We start from the raw sequence: 11,843 nt of genomic DNA, 5'->3' as shown, positions 1-11,843 counted from the left end.
TTATCATCAAATAATATTCCGCTGTATGTACCATATTTTGTTTATGCATTCTATCAGTTATACAGCTGGGTTGTATCCATTCTGGGTATTATGAATTATGCTATGAACATTTATGCACACATTTTTTTGTGGATGTAGGTTTTCAATTCTCTTGGGTATATAGGGAAATTGCTGGGCCATACTAAAACTGAGCTTAACTTTTTTTTTTAAAGGTTTTTATTTATTTATTTGACAGAGATCACAAGTAGGCAGAGAGGCAGGCAGAGAGGAGGAAGCAGGCTCCCCACTGAGCAGAGAGCCCGATGTGGAGCTCGATCGCAGGATCCTGGGACCATGACCTGAGCCGAAGGCAGAGGCTTTAACCCACTGAGCCACCCAGGCGCTCCTGAGTTTAACTTTTTGAGGACATACCAAACTTTTCGCAAAGTGGTTACATAACTTTACATTCCCACTATCTGTGTAATAAGCATCTAATTTCTCCACATCCTTGCCAACACTTGCTACTGTTTACCTAATAGCCATCCTGTAAATGAAATAGTCATATTTGATTTTGGTCTTCAGTGGTCTTCATTTTGGTTCATTTGGGGGCGGAGTGGGAGAATGGACTAGCCCACGGAGACGGAGATAGAGAATCCCACGCAGGCTCCACACCCATGCTGAGCTGGATCTCACAACCCTGAGAGCATGATCTGAGGCAAAATCAGGAGTCAGAGGCTTAACTGACTGAAACACCCACGCACCCTGGGCTTCTTTTCATATGCCTACTAGTCATTCTGACATCATCTCTGGATCCCTATTTTTTTTCTTAAGTTTTATTTATTTCAGTAATCTCTACACCCAGTGTAGGGCTCAGACTCAAGGACCCCGAAATTAAGAGTCCTGTCTGTGCTCTTACAAATCAAACAGCCAGGAGCCTCTGGATCCCTAATGTTTTAAACATTTGCAGAGAAGTCCATTTAGGATGTGCTGTAATTGGTTTAATCAGTCCCCTACTGATGGACATTTAGGTTGTTTCCAGCTTTTTACTATTACAATGTTGCCAAGAATAGAAAGACTAACATATATATCACTGTATGCCAAGAACTCTTTAAAACACATTTCAAAAGTGAATTCTCTCAATCCACATGATAACATTGGAAGTAAGTATTATTATTATTTCCATTACAGGAGTTGGAAACAGGGCACAGAATCAAGTGACTTAGCCAAGATCATAGCTGGGAAGTATCAAGAGTCAGAATTCTATCTTAGCATGCTCTAACTCATTAAGTTACGCTGCTTAATATACGTGGAAATTTGCACATGAGCAAGTTTATCTGTAAATTCCTGTATAAATTATATGCAACCATGACATTTAGTAGATTCATTTTAATAACCATATATTGTCTATTATATATGTGTAAGACTCCACCCAAATAACTGGTGGGAAATGCCTCCCAAGGTAAGTTCTTCATCTCCAGACAATCATAACCTAGTATATACATGGAAGATATACACAAGAATGGACCCTTTAGACAAATCAGGTAGATTGTGGCAAGTGCCTTACTAGAAATTCTAACATAATGAGAGAACAAAAGAGAGAACTCTCTTCCTACTATGAATATCAGAAAAGGATAGAATATTAGAAAAGGGTGAATATCAGAAAATTATGTAGGATGCAGGGCTTTGAAGAATGGGTATAGAAGCAGAGAAGAGTAGAGAAGTGCTATCCAGTATTACCTGGGGTCAAATCATATAAAATAAGAATAACTACTTCATAGGGCTATTGTAAGGATTAAATGATATTTGAACTTAGTACCATATATGTGTGTGTTTCTACTTTTTTTTTTTTTAAGATTTTATTTATTTATTTGACAGAGAGATCACAAGTAGTCAGAGAGGCAGACAGAGAGAGAGGGGGAGGCAGGCTCCCTACAGAGCAGAGAGCCTGATGGAGGGCTCGATCCCAGGACCCTGAGATCATGACCTGAGCCGAAGGCAGAGGCTTAACCCACTGAGCCACCCAGGCGCCACATGTATGTTACTACTTTTAGTAATTCTAATGGCTGTTTTGAAAAGACAGTATTCTTTTCATTAGTGGGATTCACTAAATTATCAAATGATTGCTAATTATCTTAACACTAAAATTGACTCATCATAGGGGCGCCTGGGTGGCTCAGTGGGTTAAAGCCTCTGCCTTCGGCTCAGGTCATGATCCCAGGGTCCTGGGATGAAGCCCCGCATCGGGATCTCTGCTCAGCAGGGAGCCTGCTTCCTTCTCTCTCTCTGCCTGCCTCTCTGCCTACTTGTGATCTCTGTCAAATAAATAAATAAAATCTTTAAAAAAAAATTGACTCATCATAAAGATTTTCCTTCAACAGAAGGGAAATGATGATCTAATAGGGAGCCTAATATGCAGCTATATACCTTTTGGGAATTTTGTAAATATACTTACGAATTTCAGTCCTAGGTATTCATGTGAAACTGGTAACAATTCTTTAAAATCTTACAGTTATTTGAAGACGGTCTTAGGGACGCCTGGGTGGCCTCAGTTACGCATCTGCCTTCAGCTCTGGTCATGATCCCAGCATCCTGGGATCAGTCCTGTGTCATGCTCCTTGTTCAGCAGGAAGCATCCCTCCTCCCTCACCCTCTCCTTCTCCCCCTGCTTGTGCTCTCTCTCTCCTCTCAAATAAATAAATATAATCTTTTTTAAAAATGAAGACAGTCTTAGAAATAGCCCTATTTACTGTTTGGTTTTATTCAAACCTAATTGTTAACTTTTTTTTATTAAATAGATTAATTTAAAACAAACTTAAGGAGGGGGGTGCCTGGGTGACTCAGTCAGTTAAGCAGCTGCCTTTGGCTCAGATCATGATCTCAGGGTCCTGTGATGGAGCCCACATCCAGCTCCCAGCTCAGTGGGGAGTCTGCTTCTCCCTTACCCTTTCCCTCTGTCCCTCTCTCCCACTTATGCACCCTCAAATCTCTCTCAGATTTAAAAAGAAAAAGATAAAAAGTGTACCAAGTTTTTATTCATTTTATTTTCTATAAAAAAGTGTACCAAATTTTTAATCATTTTATTTTCTATAAATGAAACTTTTTAAAAAAAGATTGATTGATTGATTGATTTGACAGAGACACAGCAAGAGAGGGAACACAAGCAGGGGGAGCAGAAGAGGCAGAAGCAGGCCTCCCCCTAAGCAAGGAGCCTGATGCGGGGCTTGATCGAAGGATGCTGGGATCACAACCTTACTCGAAGGCAGACGCTTAACAACTGAGCCACCCAGGCGGCCCTAAATGAGACTTCTTTTTTTTTTTTTTTTTTAAGATTTTATTTATTTATTTGACACAGAGAGAGAGAGCACAAGCAGGCAGACAGGCAGGCAGAGAGAGAGGGGGAAGCAGGCTCCCTGCTGAGCAGAGAGCCTGACTCGGGGCTCCATCTCAGGACGCTTCCACCATGACCTGAGCCGAAAGTAGAGGCTTAAACCCAGGCCTCTAAATGAGACTTCTTAAACCCTCTAAATGAGACTTTTTTTTTTTTTTAAAGATTTTATTTATTTATTTGACAGAGAGAGATCACAAGTAGACGGAGAGGCAGGCAGAGAGAGAGAGAGAGAGAGAGAGAGGAGGAAGCAGGCTTCCCGCTGAGCAGAGAGCCCGATGCGGGACTCGATCCCAGGACCCCGAGATCATGACCTGAGCCGAAGGCAGCGGCCTAACCCACTGAGCCACCCAGGCGCCCTAAATGAGACTTCTTAATAAGATTTATTTAGTTCCTCAGGAGTGCTTAATAACCTTAGATGTATGCATAACCACTGACTGTTTTCCTTCTGCCTACCCTCATTAGTATATATATTCTTGTATCGGTTTTGAAAAAGGGGTTTGGCCTCACGTCATCTGTTTCTTCTTACCGCTAATCCCTGGCCAACATTTAAATTTGTTGGTTTTTAACAAAAAGTGATAGGGGTCAAAACTGCAAAGAAGCATTTAACCTTTCCTGTGGAGTGGGGAGAGTCCAAGATAAAAACAAAACAAACAAAAAAACCCCACACAGTTCTTAGTAACTCTAACTGCTGTATATGTGAAAAACAGTATCATGAAAATTATTTATCTAACCTAGGCTTTTTTTTAAATTTAGTTCCTTGGGGCGCCTGGGTGGCTCAGTTGTTAAGGGTCTGCCTTCGGCTCAGGCCATGATTCCAGGGTCCTGGAATAGTCCAGGCGCCCCAATATAGCAATTTTTGATGGAGGTGCAAAATGCAAATCAATGGGGAAAATAATTTTTTAACAAATGATGGATGCGCATATCAAAAAGTGAACCTCGGGGCGCCTGGGTGGCTCAGTGGGTTAAAGCCTCTGCCTTTGGCTCAGGTCGTGATCTCAGGGTCCTGGGTTTGAGCCCCACATCGGGCTCTCTGCTCAGCGGCAAGCTTGCTTCCTCCTCTCTCCCTCTCTGCCTGCCTCTCTGCCTACTTGTGATCTCTGTCTGTCAAATAAGTAAATAAAATCTTTAAATTAAAAAAAAAAGTGAACCTCAGAGCAATGTCTGGCTCAGTTGGTGGAGCATGAGACTCTTGATTTTGAGGTTGTGAGTTCCAGCCCCACCCTCGATGTAGACAGCACTTAAAAATAAACTTTAAAGGGGCATGTGGGCAGCTCAGTTGGTTAAGCATCTGCCTTTGGCTCAGGTTATGATCTTGGGGCCCTGGGATAGACCCCTGCATAGAGCCTCACGTCAGGCTCCCAGCTCAGTGGGGAGTCTGCTTCTTCCTCTCCCTCTGCCCCTTCCCTCCACTATATCTCCCTCCCTCTCTGTCAAATAAATAAATAAAGACTTAAAAGGTAATTTTTTTAAAAAGTGAACCTCAAACGTAAACACATACCATATTAATGCAAAATGTTTCAGAGACCTAAATGTAAAACCTAAAATATGTAAAACTTCCAGATGAAAACGAAGTAGAAAATTTTAGTGCTCTTTGATTAGGCAAAGATTTCTTTGATAGAACACAAAAAACACAAGCCAAAGAAAAAAGAATCGATACATTTGACTTCACTAAAATTTAAAGCTCTTCCTCTCTTCAAAAGACATCATCAGTGGGGCAGTGGGTTAAAGCCTCTGCCTTTGGCTTGGGTCATGATCCCAGGGTTCTGGGATCAAGCCCCGCATCAGGCTCTCTGCTCAGCAGGGAGACTGCTTCTTCCTCTCTCTACCTGCCTCTCTGCCTACTTGCGATCTCTGTCTGTAAAATAAATAAATAAAATCTTTAAAAAAAAAAAAGACACCATCAAGGGACACCGGGCTGGCTCAGTTGGTAGGGGTGCAACTCTTGATCTCAGGATCATGAGTTCGAGCCCCACATTGGGTATGAAGCCTACTTACAAAAAAAAGACACTGTTAAAAGGAGAAGCCACTGATTGGGAGAAATGTAAAACAAATACATGAAACAGATTTATCTTTATTTATTTATTTATTTTTAAAGATTTTATTTATTTATTTGACAGGCAGAGATCACAAGTAGGCAGAGAAGCAGGCAGAGAGAGAGGAGGAAGCAGGCTCCCGGCTGAGCAGAGAGCCTGATGCGGGGCTCAATCCCAGGACCCTGGGATCATGACCTGAGCCAAAGGCAGAGGCTTTAAACCACTGAGCCACCCAGGCGCCCCAGATTTGTCTTTAAAATATACAAGGTAAATGGGGCACCTGGGTGGCTCAGTGGGTAAAGCCTCTGCCTTTGGCTCAGATCATGATCTCAGGGTCCTGGAATCAAGCCATGCATTGGGCTCTCTGCTCAGCATGGAGCGTGCTTCCCCCCCCCCCCGCCTGCTTCTCTGCCTACTTGTGATCTCTCTCTCTCTCTGTGTCAAATAAATAAAATCTTTTTAAAAAAAGAAATGAAATGAAATATACAAGGTACTCTCCATTCAGCGGCAGCCACTGAGCAGACCGGTCATCACTCACTCACACACCTCATTCCACTTCCTCTGCAACCATGTCTGACAAACCTGATATGGCTGAGATTGAGAAATCTGGTAAGTCGAAATTGAAGAAGACAGAAACACAAGAGAAAAATCCACTGCCTTCAAAAGAAACAAATGAATAGGAGAAGAAAGCAGATGAATCGTAATGAGGCATGCGATGCCAATATGCACTGCACATTCCTCAAGCATTGCCTTCTTATTTTACTTCTTTTAGCTGTTTAACTTTGTAAGATGCAAAGAGGTTGGATCAAGTTTAAATGACTGTGCTGCCCCTTTTCACATCAAAGAACAGAGAACTACTGACAATGAAGGCGTCTGCCTCTCCCATCTGCCTGTCTGGCTGGCAGGGAAGGAAAAGAACTTGCATGTTGGTGAAAAATACAAATAAAAACCACAGTGAGATACCACCTCACACCAGTCAGAATGGCTAAATTAACCAGTCAGGAAACGACAGATGTTGGAGAGGATGTGGAGAAAGGGGAGCCCTCCTACACTGCTGGTGGGAACGGAAGCTTGTACAGCCACTCTGGAAAAAAGTATGGAGGTTCCTCAAAAAGTTGAAAATAAAGCTACCCTGACCCAGCAACTGCATTATTGGGTATTTACCCCAAAGATACAAATGTAGTGAACTGAAGGGGCACCTGAACCCCAATATTTATAGCAGCAATGTCCACAACAGCCAAACTATGGAAAGAACTTAGATGTCCATCAGCAGATGAATGGATAAAGATGTGGTATATATACACAATGGAATACTATGTAGCCATCAAAAAAAACCACGAAATTTTGCCATTTGCAACGATGTGGATAGAACTAGAGGGTATTATGCTGAGCAAAATAAGTCAATCAGAGAAAGACAATTATCATATGACCTAACTGACATGAGGAATTTGGGAAACAAGAAAGAGGATCATAGGGGAAGGGAGGGAAAAATGAAATAAGATGAAACCAGAGACGGAGACATACCATAAGACACTGTTAATCTCAGGACTCAGAGGGCTGCTGGAGTGGAAAGGGGTGGAGGGATGGGGTAGCTGGGTGATGGACATTGGGGAGGGTATGTGCTATGGTGAGTGCTGTGAATTGTATAAGACTGATGAATCACAGATCTGTATCCCTGAAAGAAATAATACATTATATGTTAATAAATAAATAAATAAAATATATGAGGTACTCTCAAAACAGTAAGAAAATTAAAAACTTGATATAAAATATCAACACAATTAGCAAACCTTTATCTAGATTGACCAAGAAAAAAAGACAAAAATTACTACAATCAAGAATGAAAAAGGCAGTATTACTACTGATTTAACAAATCAAATTATAAAGGAATACTATGAACAACTATATGCCAATAAAATCATTCAGATGAAATGTGCAAATTCCTAGAACTTCACAAGTATTGAAACTTACTCAAGAAGAAACACAAAATATGAATAGACCTATAACAAGTAAAGAGAATGAATTAGTTTTTTAATTTTCCCCATACAAAAGCCCAGGCCAAGATGGCTTCACTGGTGAATTTTATTAAATATTTCAGTAAAAGTTAACAGCAATTCTTCAGAAACTCTTCCAATAAGTAGAAGAGGAAGATGTGAGGCCAGTATTACCCTGATACACAACCAAAGAATCACAAGCATAAAAAACTACAGACAAATACTTTTCATAAAAACAGATGCAAAAAATCCTCAATTAATACAACATGTCAACAGAATAAAGGACAAAACTACATGGTTGCAAAAACAGATGCAGAAAATCACAAAATCCAACATCCCTGAAACAAGTATTATTACTGTATGTTAATTGTAATTTAAATAAAAAACTTGGATAGAAAAAAAATACAACATCCTTTCTTTTTCTTTTTTTTAGAGAGGCAGGCAGAGAGGGGTGGGGGAAGCAGGCTCCCCACTGAGCAGAGAGCCTGATGCGGGGCTCAATCCCAGGACCCTGAGTTCATAACCCAGAGCAAAGGCAGAGGTCTGACCCACTGAGCCACCCAAGCACCCCTATCCTTTCTTGATATAACAGCTAAACTAGGAATAGAAGGGAACTTCTTCAACTTGATGAAGGGAATCTATAAAAAACATATAGCTGGGGCACCTGGGTGGCTCAGTGGGTTAAGCCTCTGCCTTCGGCTCAGGTCATGATCTCAGAGTCCTGGGATCGAGCCCCCATCAGGCTCTCTGCTCGTTGGGGAGCCTGCTTCCCTCTCTCTCTCTGCCTGCCTCTCTGCCTACTTGTGATCTCTGTCTGTCAAATAAATAGTCTTTTTTTTTTTTAAGATTTTATATATATATATATATATATATATATATATATTTATTTATTTGACTAGAATCTCCATTTTTATATATATATATGTGTGTATATATATACATATATATAAAATATATATATGTATATATATATAAAATATATATATGTATATATAAAATATATATATAAAAATGGAGATTCTAGTCAAATAAATTAGGCAAGAAAAATAGAAGGTAGACTACCTTTATTTGCAGATGACATCATCCTATATATAGAAAATACCAAGAAATCTATTTTTTATTATTTATTTATTTAAAAAGATTTATTTCTTTATTTTAGAGAGAGAGAGAGCGTGCGCATGTGAGCACGAGTGGGAAGGGGAGAGGGAGAGGGAGAGAGACTCTCAAGCAGACCCCACGCTGAGCACGGAGCCCAACGCAGGGCTCCATCTCATGATCCTGAGATCATGACCTGAGCTGAAACCAAGAGAAGGACACTTAACTGACTGTGCCACCCAAGTGCACCTAGAATCTACTTTTTATTTTTTATTTTTTAAAAAGATTTTATTTATTTGAGAGGGTGAGATCACAAGGAGGCAGAGAAGCAGGCAGAGAGAGAGGGGGAAGCAGGCTCCCTGCTGAGCAGAGAGCCTGATGTGGGGCTTGATCCCAAGACCCTGAGACCATGACCTGAGCCGAAGGCAGAGGCTTAACCCACTAAGCCACCCAGGGGCCCCAGAATCTACTTTTTAAAAAGCTATTACACTACTAAACAAATCAGCAAAATTCAAGATTAATACATAAAAATTAACTATACCTATTTAAGAGAAATGACAGGGGCACCTGTCAAAAAGTGACAGTAATCAAAACAGCATAATGAAGATCTGCAACATATATATATATATATATATATATATATATATGCCACACAGTGGAGCCCAAGAATAGATCTAAAGGATCAACAGAGTAGAAATAAAAGACCAGAAATAAATCCTCACATTTATGGCCAGTTGACTTTCTTCTACATGGCTGCTAAGACAACTAAAGGTGGAAAGAACAATCCTTTTCACAAATGGTGCTGGCACACCTGGAAAACTACACACAAAATAATGAAGATGGATCCCTTTCTTACACATACATGAAAATTAACTCTTAAGAATCATAGACCTAAATGTAAGAGCTAAAACAATACAAAAGAAAACAGGAGTAAACCTTTGACCTTGGGCTATGCAAAGCCTTCTTAGTAAAAGTAAGAAAAGAAAAAAATTGGACTTCAACAAAAATTTTTAAGTTGTTTCAAAAAACACCCTCAAATCTCAGTGTAGCTCCATCAATTATAATAAACATACCACTTTTGTGAGAGATGCTGACAATGGGGGATGCTGTCCACGTGTGCGTGTAGGAAGCATACACGGAATCTTTGTACCTTCCTCTGTTGTACTGTGAACCAAAGAGTGCTCAAAAAATAAAGTCTTAAAAAAAAAAAAAAAAAAAAAAAAGACAACATCAGGTGCACCTGGCTGGCTTAGTCCATAGAGCATGTGACCCCTGATCTCAGTGTCATGAGTTCAAACCCCTGTTGGGCATAGAGTTTATGTTTAAAAAAAAAAAAAAAAAAAAAAAAAGACACTATCAACAAAGTGAAAAGATAGTCCACAAAATGATAGAAAATATTTGCAAATCATAAATCTGATAAGGGTTAAGTATCCAAAACATACAAATTAATACTCATTATTCAATCATAAAAAGGTATATAATGCAACTGAAAAATGGACAGTAGATTTCAAGACATTTCTTCAAGGAAAATTTATAAATGGCCAGTACACACAAGAAAAGAGGCACAACATCATTAGTCATTAGGGAAATGCAAATTAAAACCACCATGAATACCACTTCACACCCATTAAGATAGCTACCATTAAAAACAAATAAACAAAAAACCCCAGAAAATATCAAGTGTTGGTAAGGATGTGGAGAAGTTGGAACTCTCACATATAGCTAGTGTTAATGTGAAATGGTCCAACTGCCTTCAAAAACCTTTTGGCAGTTCCTCAAAATGTTACCGAGAAAATATTATATGGCGCAGCAAGTCCATTCCTAGGAATATAACCAAGACAAATAGAAACACATATCCGTCCACACAAAAACCTACTGATGAATGTTCACAGCAGCATGATTCGTACTATCCTAAATTGGAAAAAAAATGATGTACATCAACAGATGAATGGGTAAATAAAGTGATAACACCCATAAAACTGAATTATTATTTGGCTATAAAAACAATGAAAGGGGCGCCTGGGTGGCTCAGTGAGTTAAAACCTCTGCCTTTGAGTCGGGTCATCATCCCAGGGTCCTGGGATCGCGCGGGCATCGGGCTCTCTGCTCGGCAGGGAGCCTGTTTCCCTTCCTTTCTCTCTGCCTGCCTCTCTGCCTGCTTGTGATCTCTGTCAAATAAATAAAATAAAATCTTTAAAAAATAAAAAATAAAAACAATGGAAGTACTGATACATGCTACAGTTTCAAGGTAAACCTTAAAAACACAAAGGTAAGTGAAAGAAGCCAATCACAAAAGACTGTATATTGTATGATTCCATTTATAAGAAATGTCCAGAATAGGCAAATATTTAGAGACAGACAGTGTTTTTTCTAGGGCTGGGGCAGTTGAAGGAAAATGACTAATGGATAAGGAGTTTCTTTCCGGAGTGATGAAAATATTCTAAAATTGGTTGTGTTGGGGTGCCTGGGTGGCTGTCAGTTAAGCATCTGACTTCAGCTCAGGTCATGATCTTGGGGTTAAAAGATTGAGCCCCCAGAGGCTCAGCAGGGAGTCTGCTTGTCCCTCCCCTCTCTCCCCTTCTCCTGCTGGAGCTCTCTCTCTCTCTCAAATAAATAAAATCTTAAATAAATAAATAAAATTGGACACCTAGGTGGCTCATTCAGTTCAGTATCTGCCTTTGGCTTAGGTCATGGTTCCAGGGTCCTGGGATGGAGTCTCACATCGGGCTCTTTGCTCAGTGGGAAGCCTGATTCTCCCTCTCCCTGCCACTCCCCTTCTTGTGCTCTAACAAATAAAATCTTTAAAAAAATAAAAATTTTAAAAATTGGTTGCGCTGATTACACAACTAAAAATCATTGAGTTGTATACTTTAAATTGTATGCTATGTGGCTAAAAGCTAAATAAAGCTGTTAAATAATACACATCAGATTTGAAAGGCATTCAAATTGGTAAATACAAGTTTTTAAAGACATTCAGCACACATTTAGCAGCATTGCATATAGTGATGAAAACCAACTTTAGACTGATGTCGTATTTATTTATTTTAAAGATTTTTTTTTTAATTTGACAGAGAGTGAGCACAAGCAGGGGGAGCGGGAGAGGGAGAAACAGTCTCCCCACTGAGCAGGGAGCCCAAGGTGGGGCTAGATGCCAGGTCCCTGGGACCATGACCTGAGCTAGAGGCAAACAACCAACTGGGTCACCCAGGCGCTAGGACTTATGTCTTTTTTATTTTTATTTTTATTTTTTTTATTTATTTTTTTTTAAAGATTTTATTTATTTGACAGAGATCACAAGCAGGCAGAGAGAGAGGAGGAAGCAGGCTCCCCGCTGAGCAGAGAGCCCGATGCGGG

At 40.0% G+C, this 11,843-nt stretch overlaps 1 pseudogene across 1 annotated transcript; it reads left to right on the top strand.

Moving 5' to 3' along the window:
* The first annotated feature begins 5,924 nt into the window (after positions 1-5,924).
* LOC111155317 lies at positions 5,925-6,328 on the top strand (annotated as a pseudogene). The gene has a single exon (XR_002641131.1). The product of XR_002641131.1 is annotated as a thymosin beta-4 pseudogene (transcript).
* Positions 6,329-11,843: the final 5,515 nt, after the last annotated feature.

The sequence above is a fragment of the Enhydra lutris genome, unplaced genomic scaffold (assembly GCF_002288905.1).
Source record: "Enhydra lutris kenyoni isolate GAN:26980312 unplaced genomic scaffold, ASM228890v2 scaffoldscaffold40, whole genome shotgun sequence".
NCBI lineage: Eukaryota > Metazoa > Chordata > Mammalia > Carnivora > Mustelidae > Enhydra > Enhydra lutris.
This window is presented reverse-complemented; position numbering and strand designations above follow the sequence as displayed.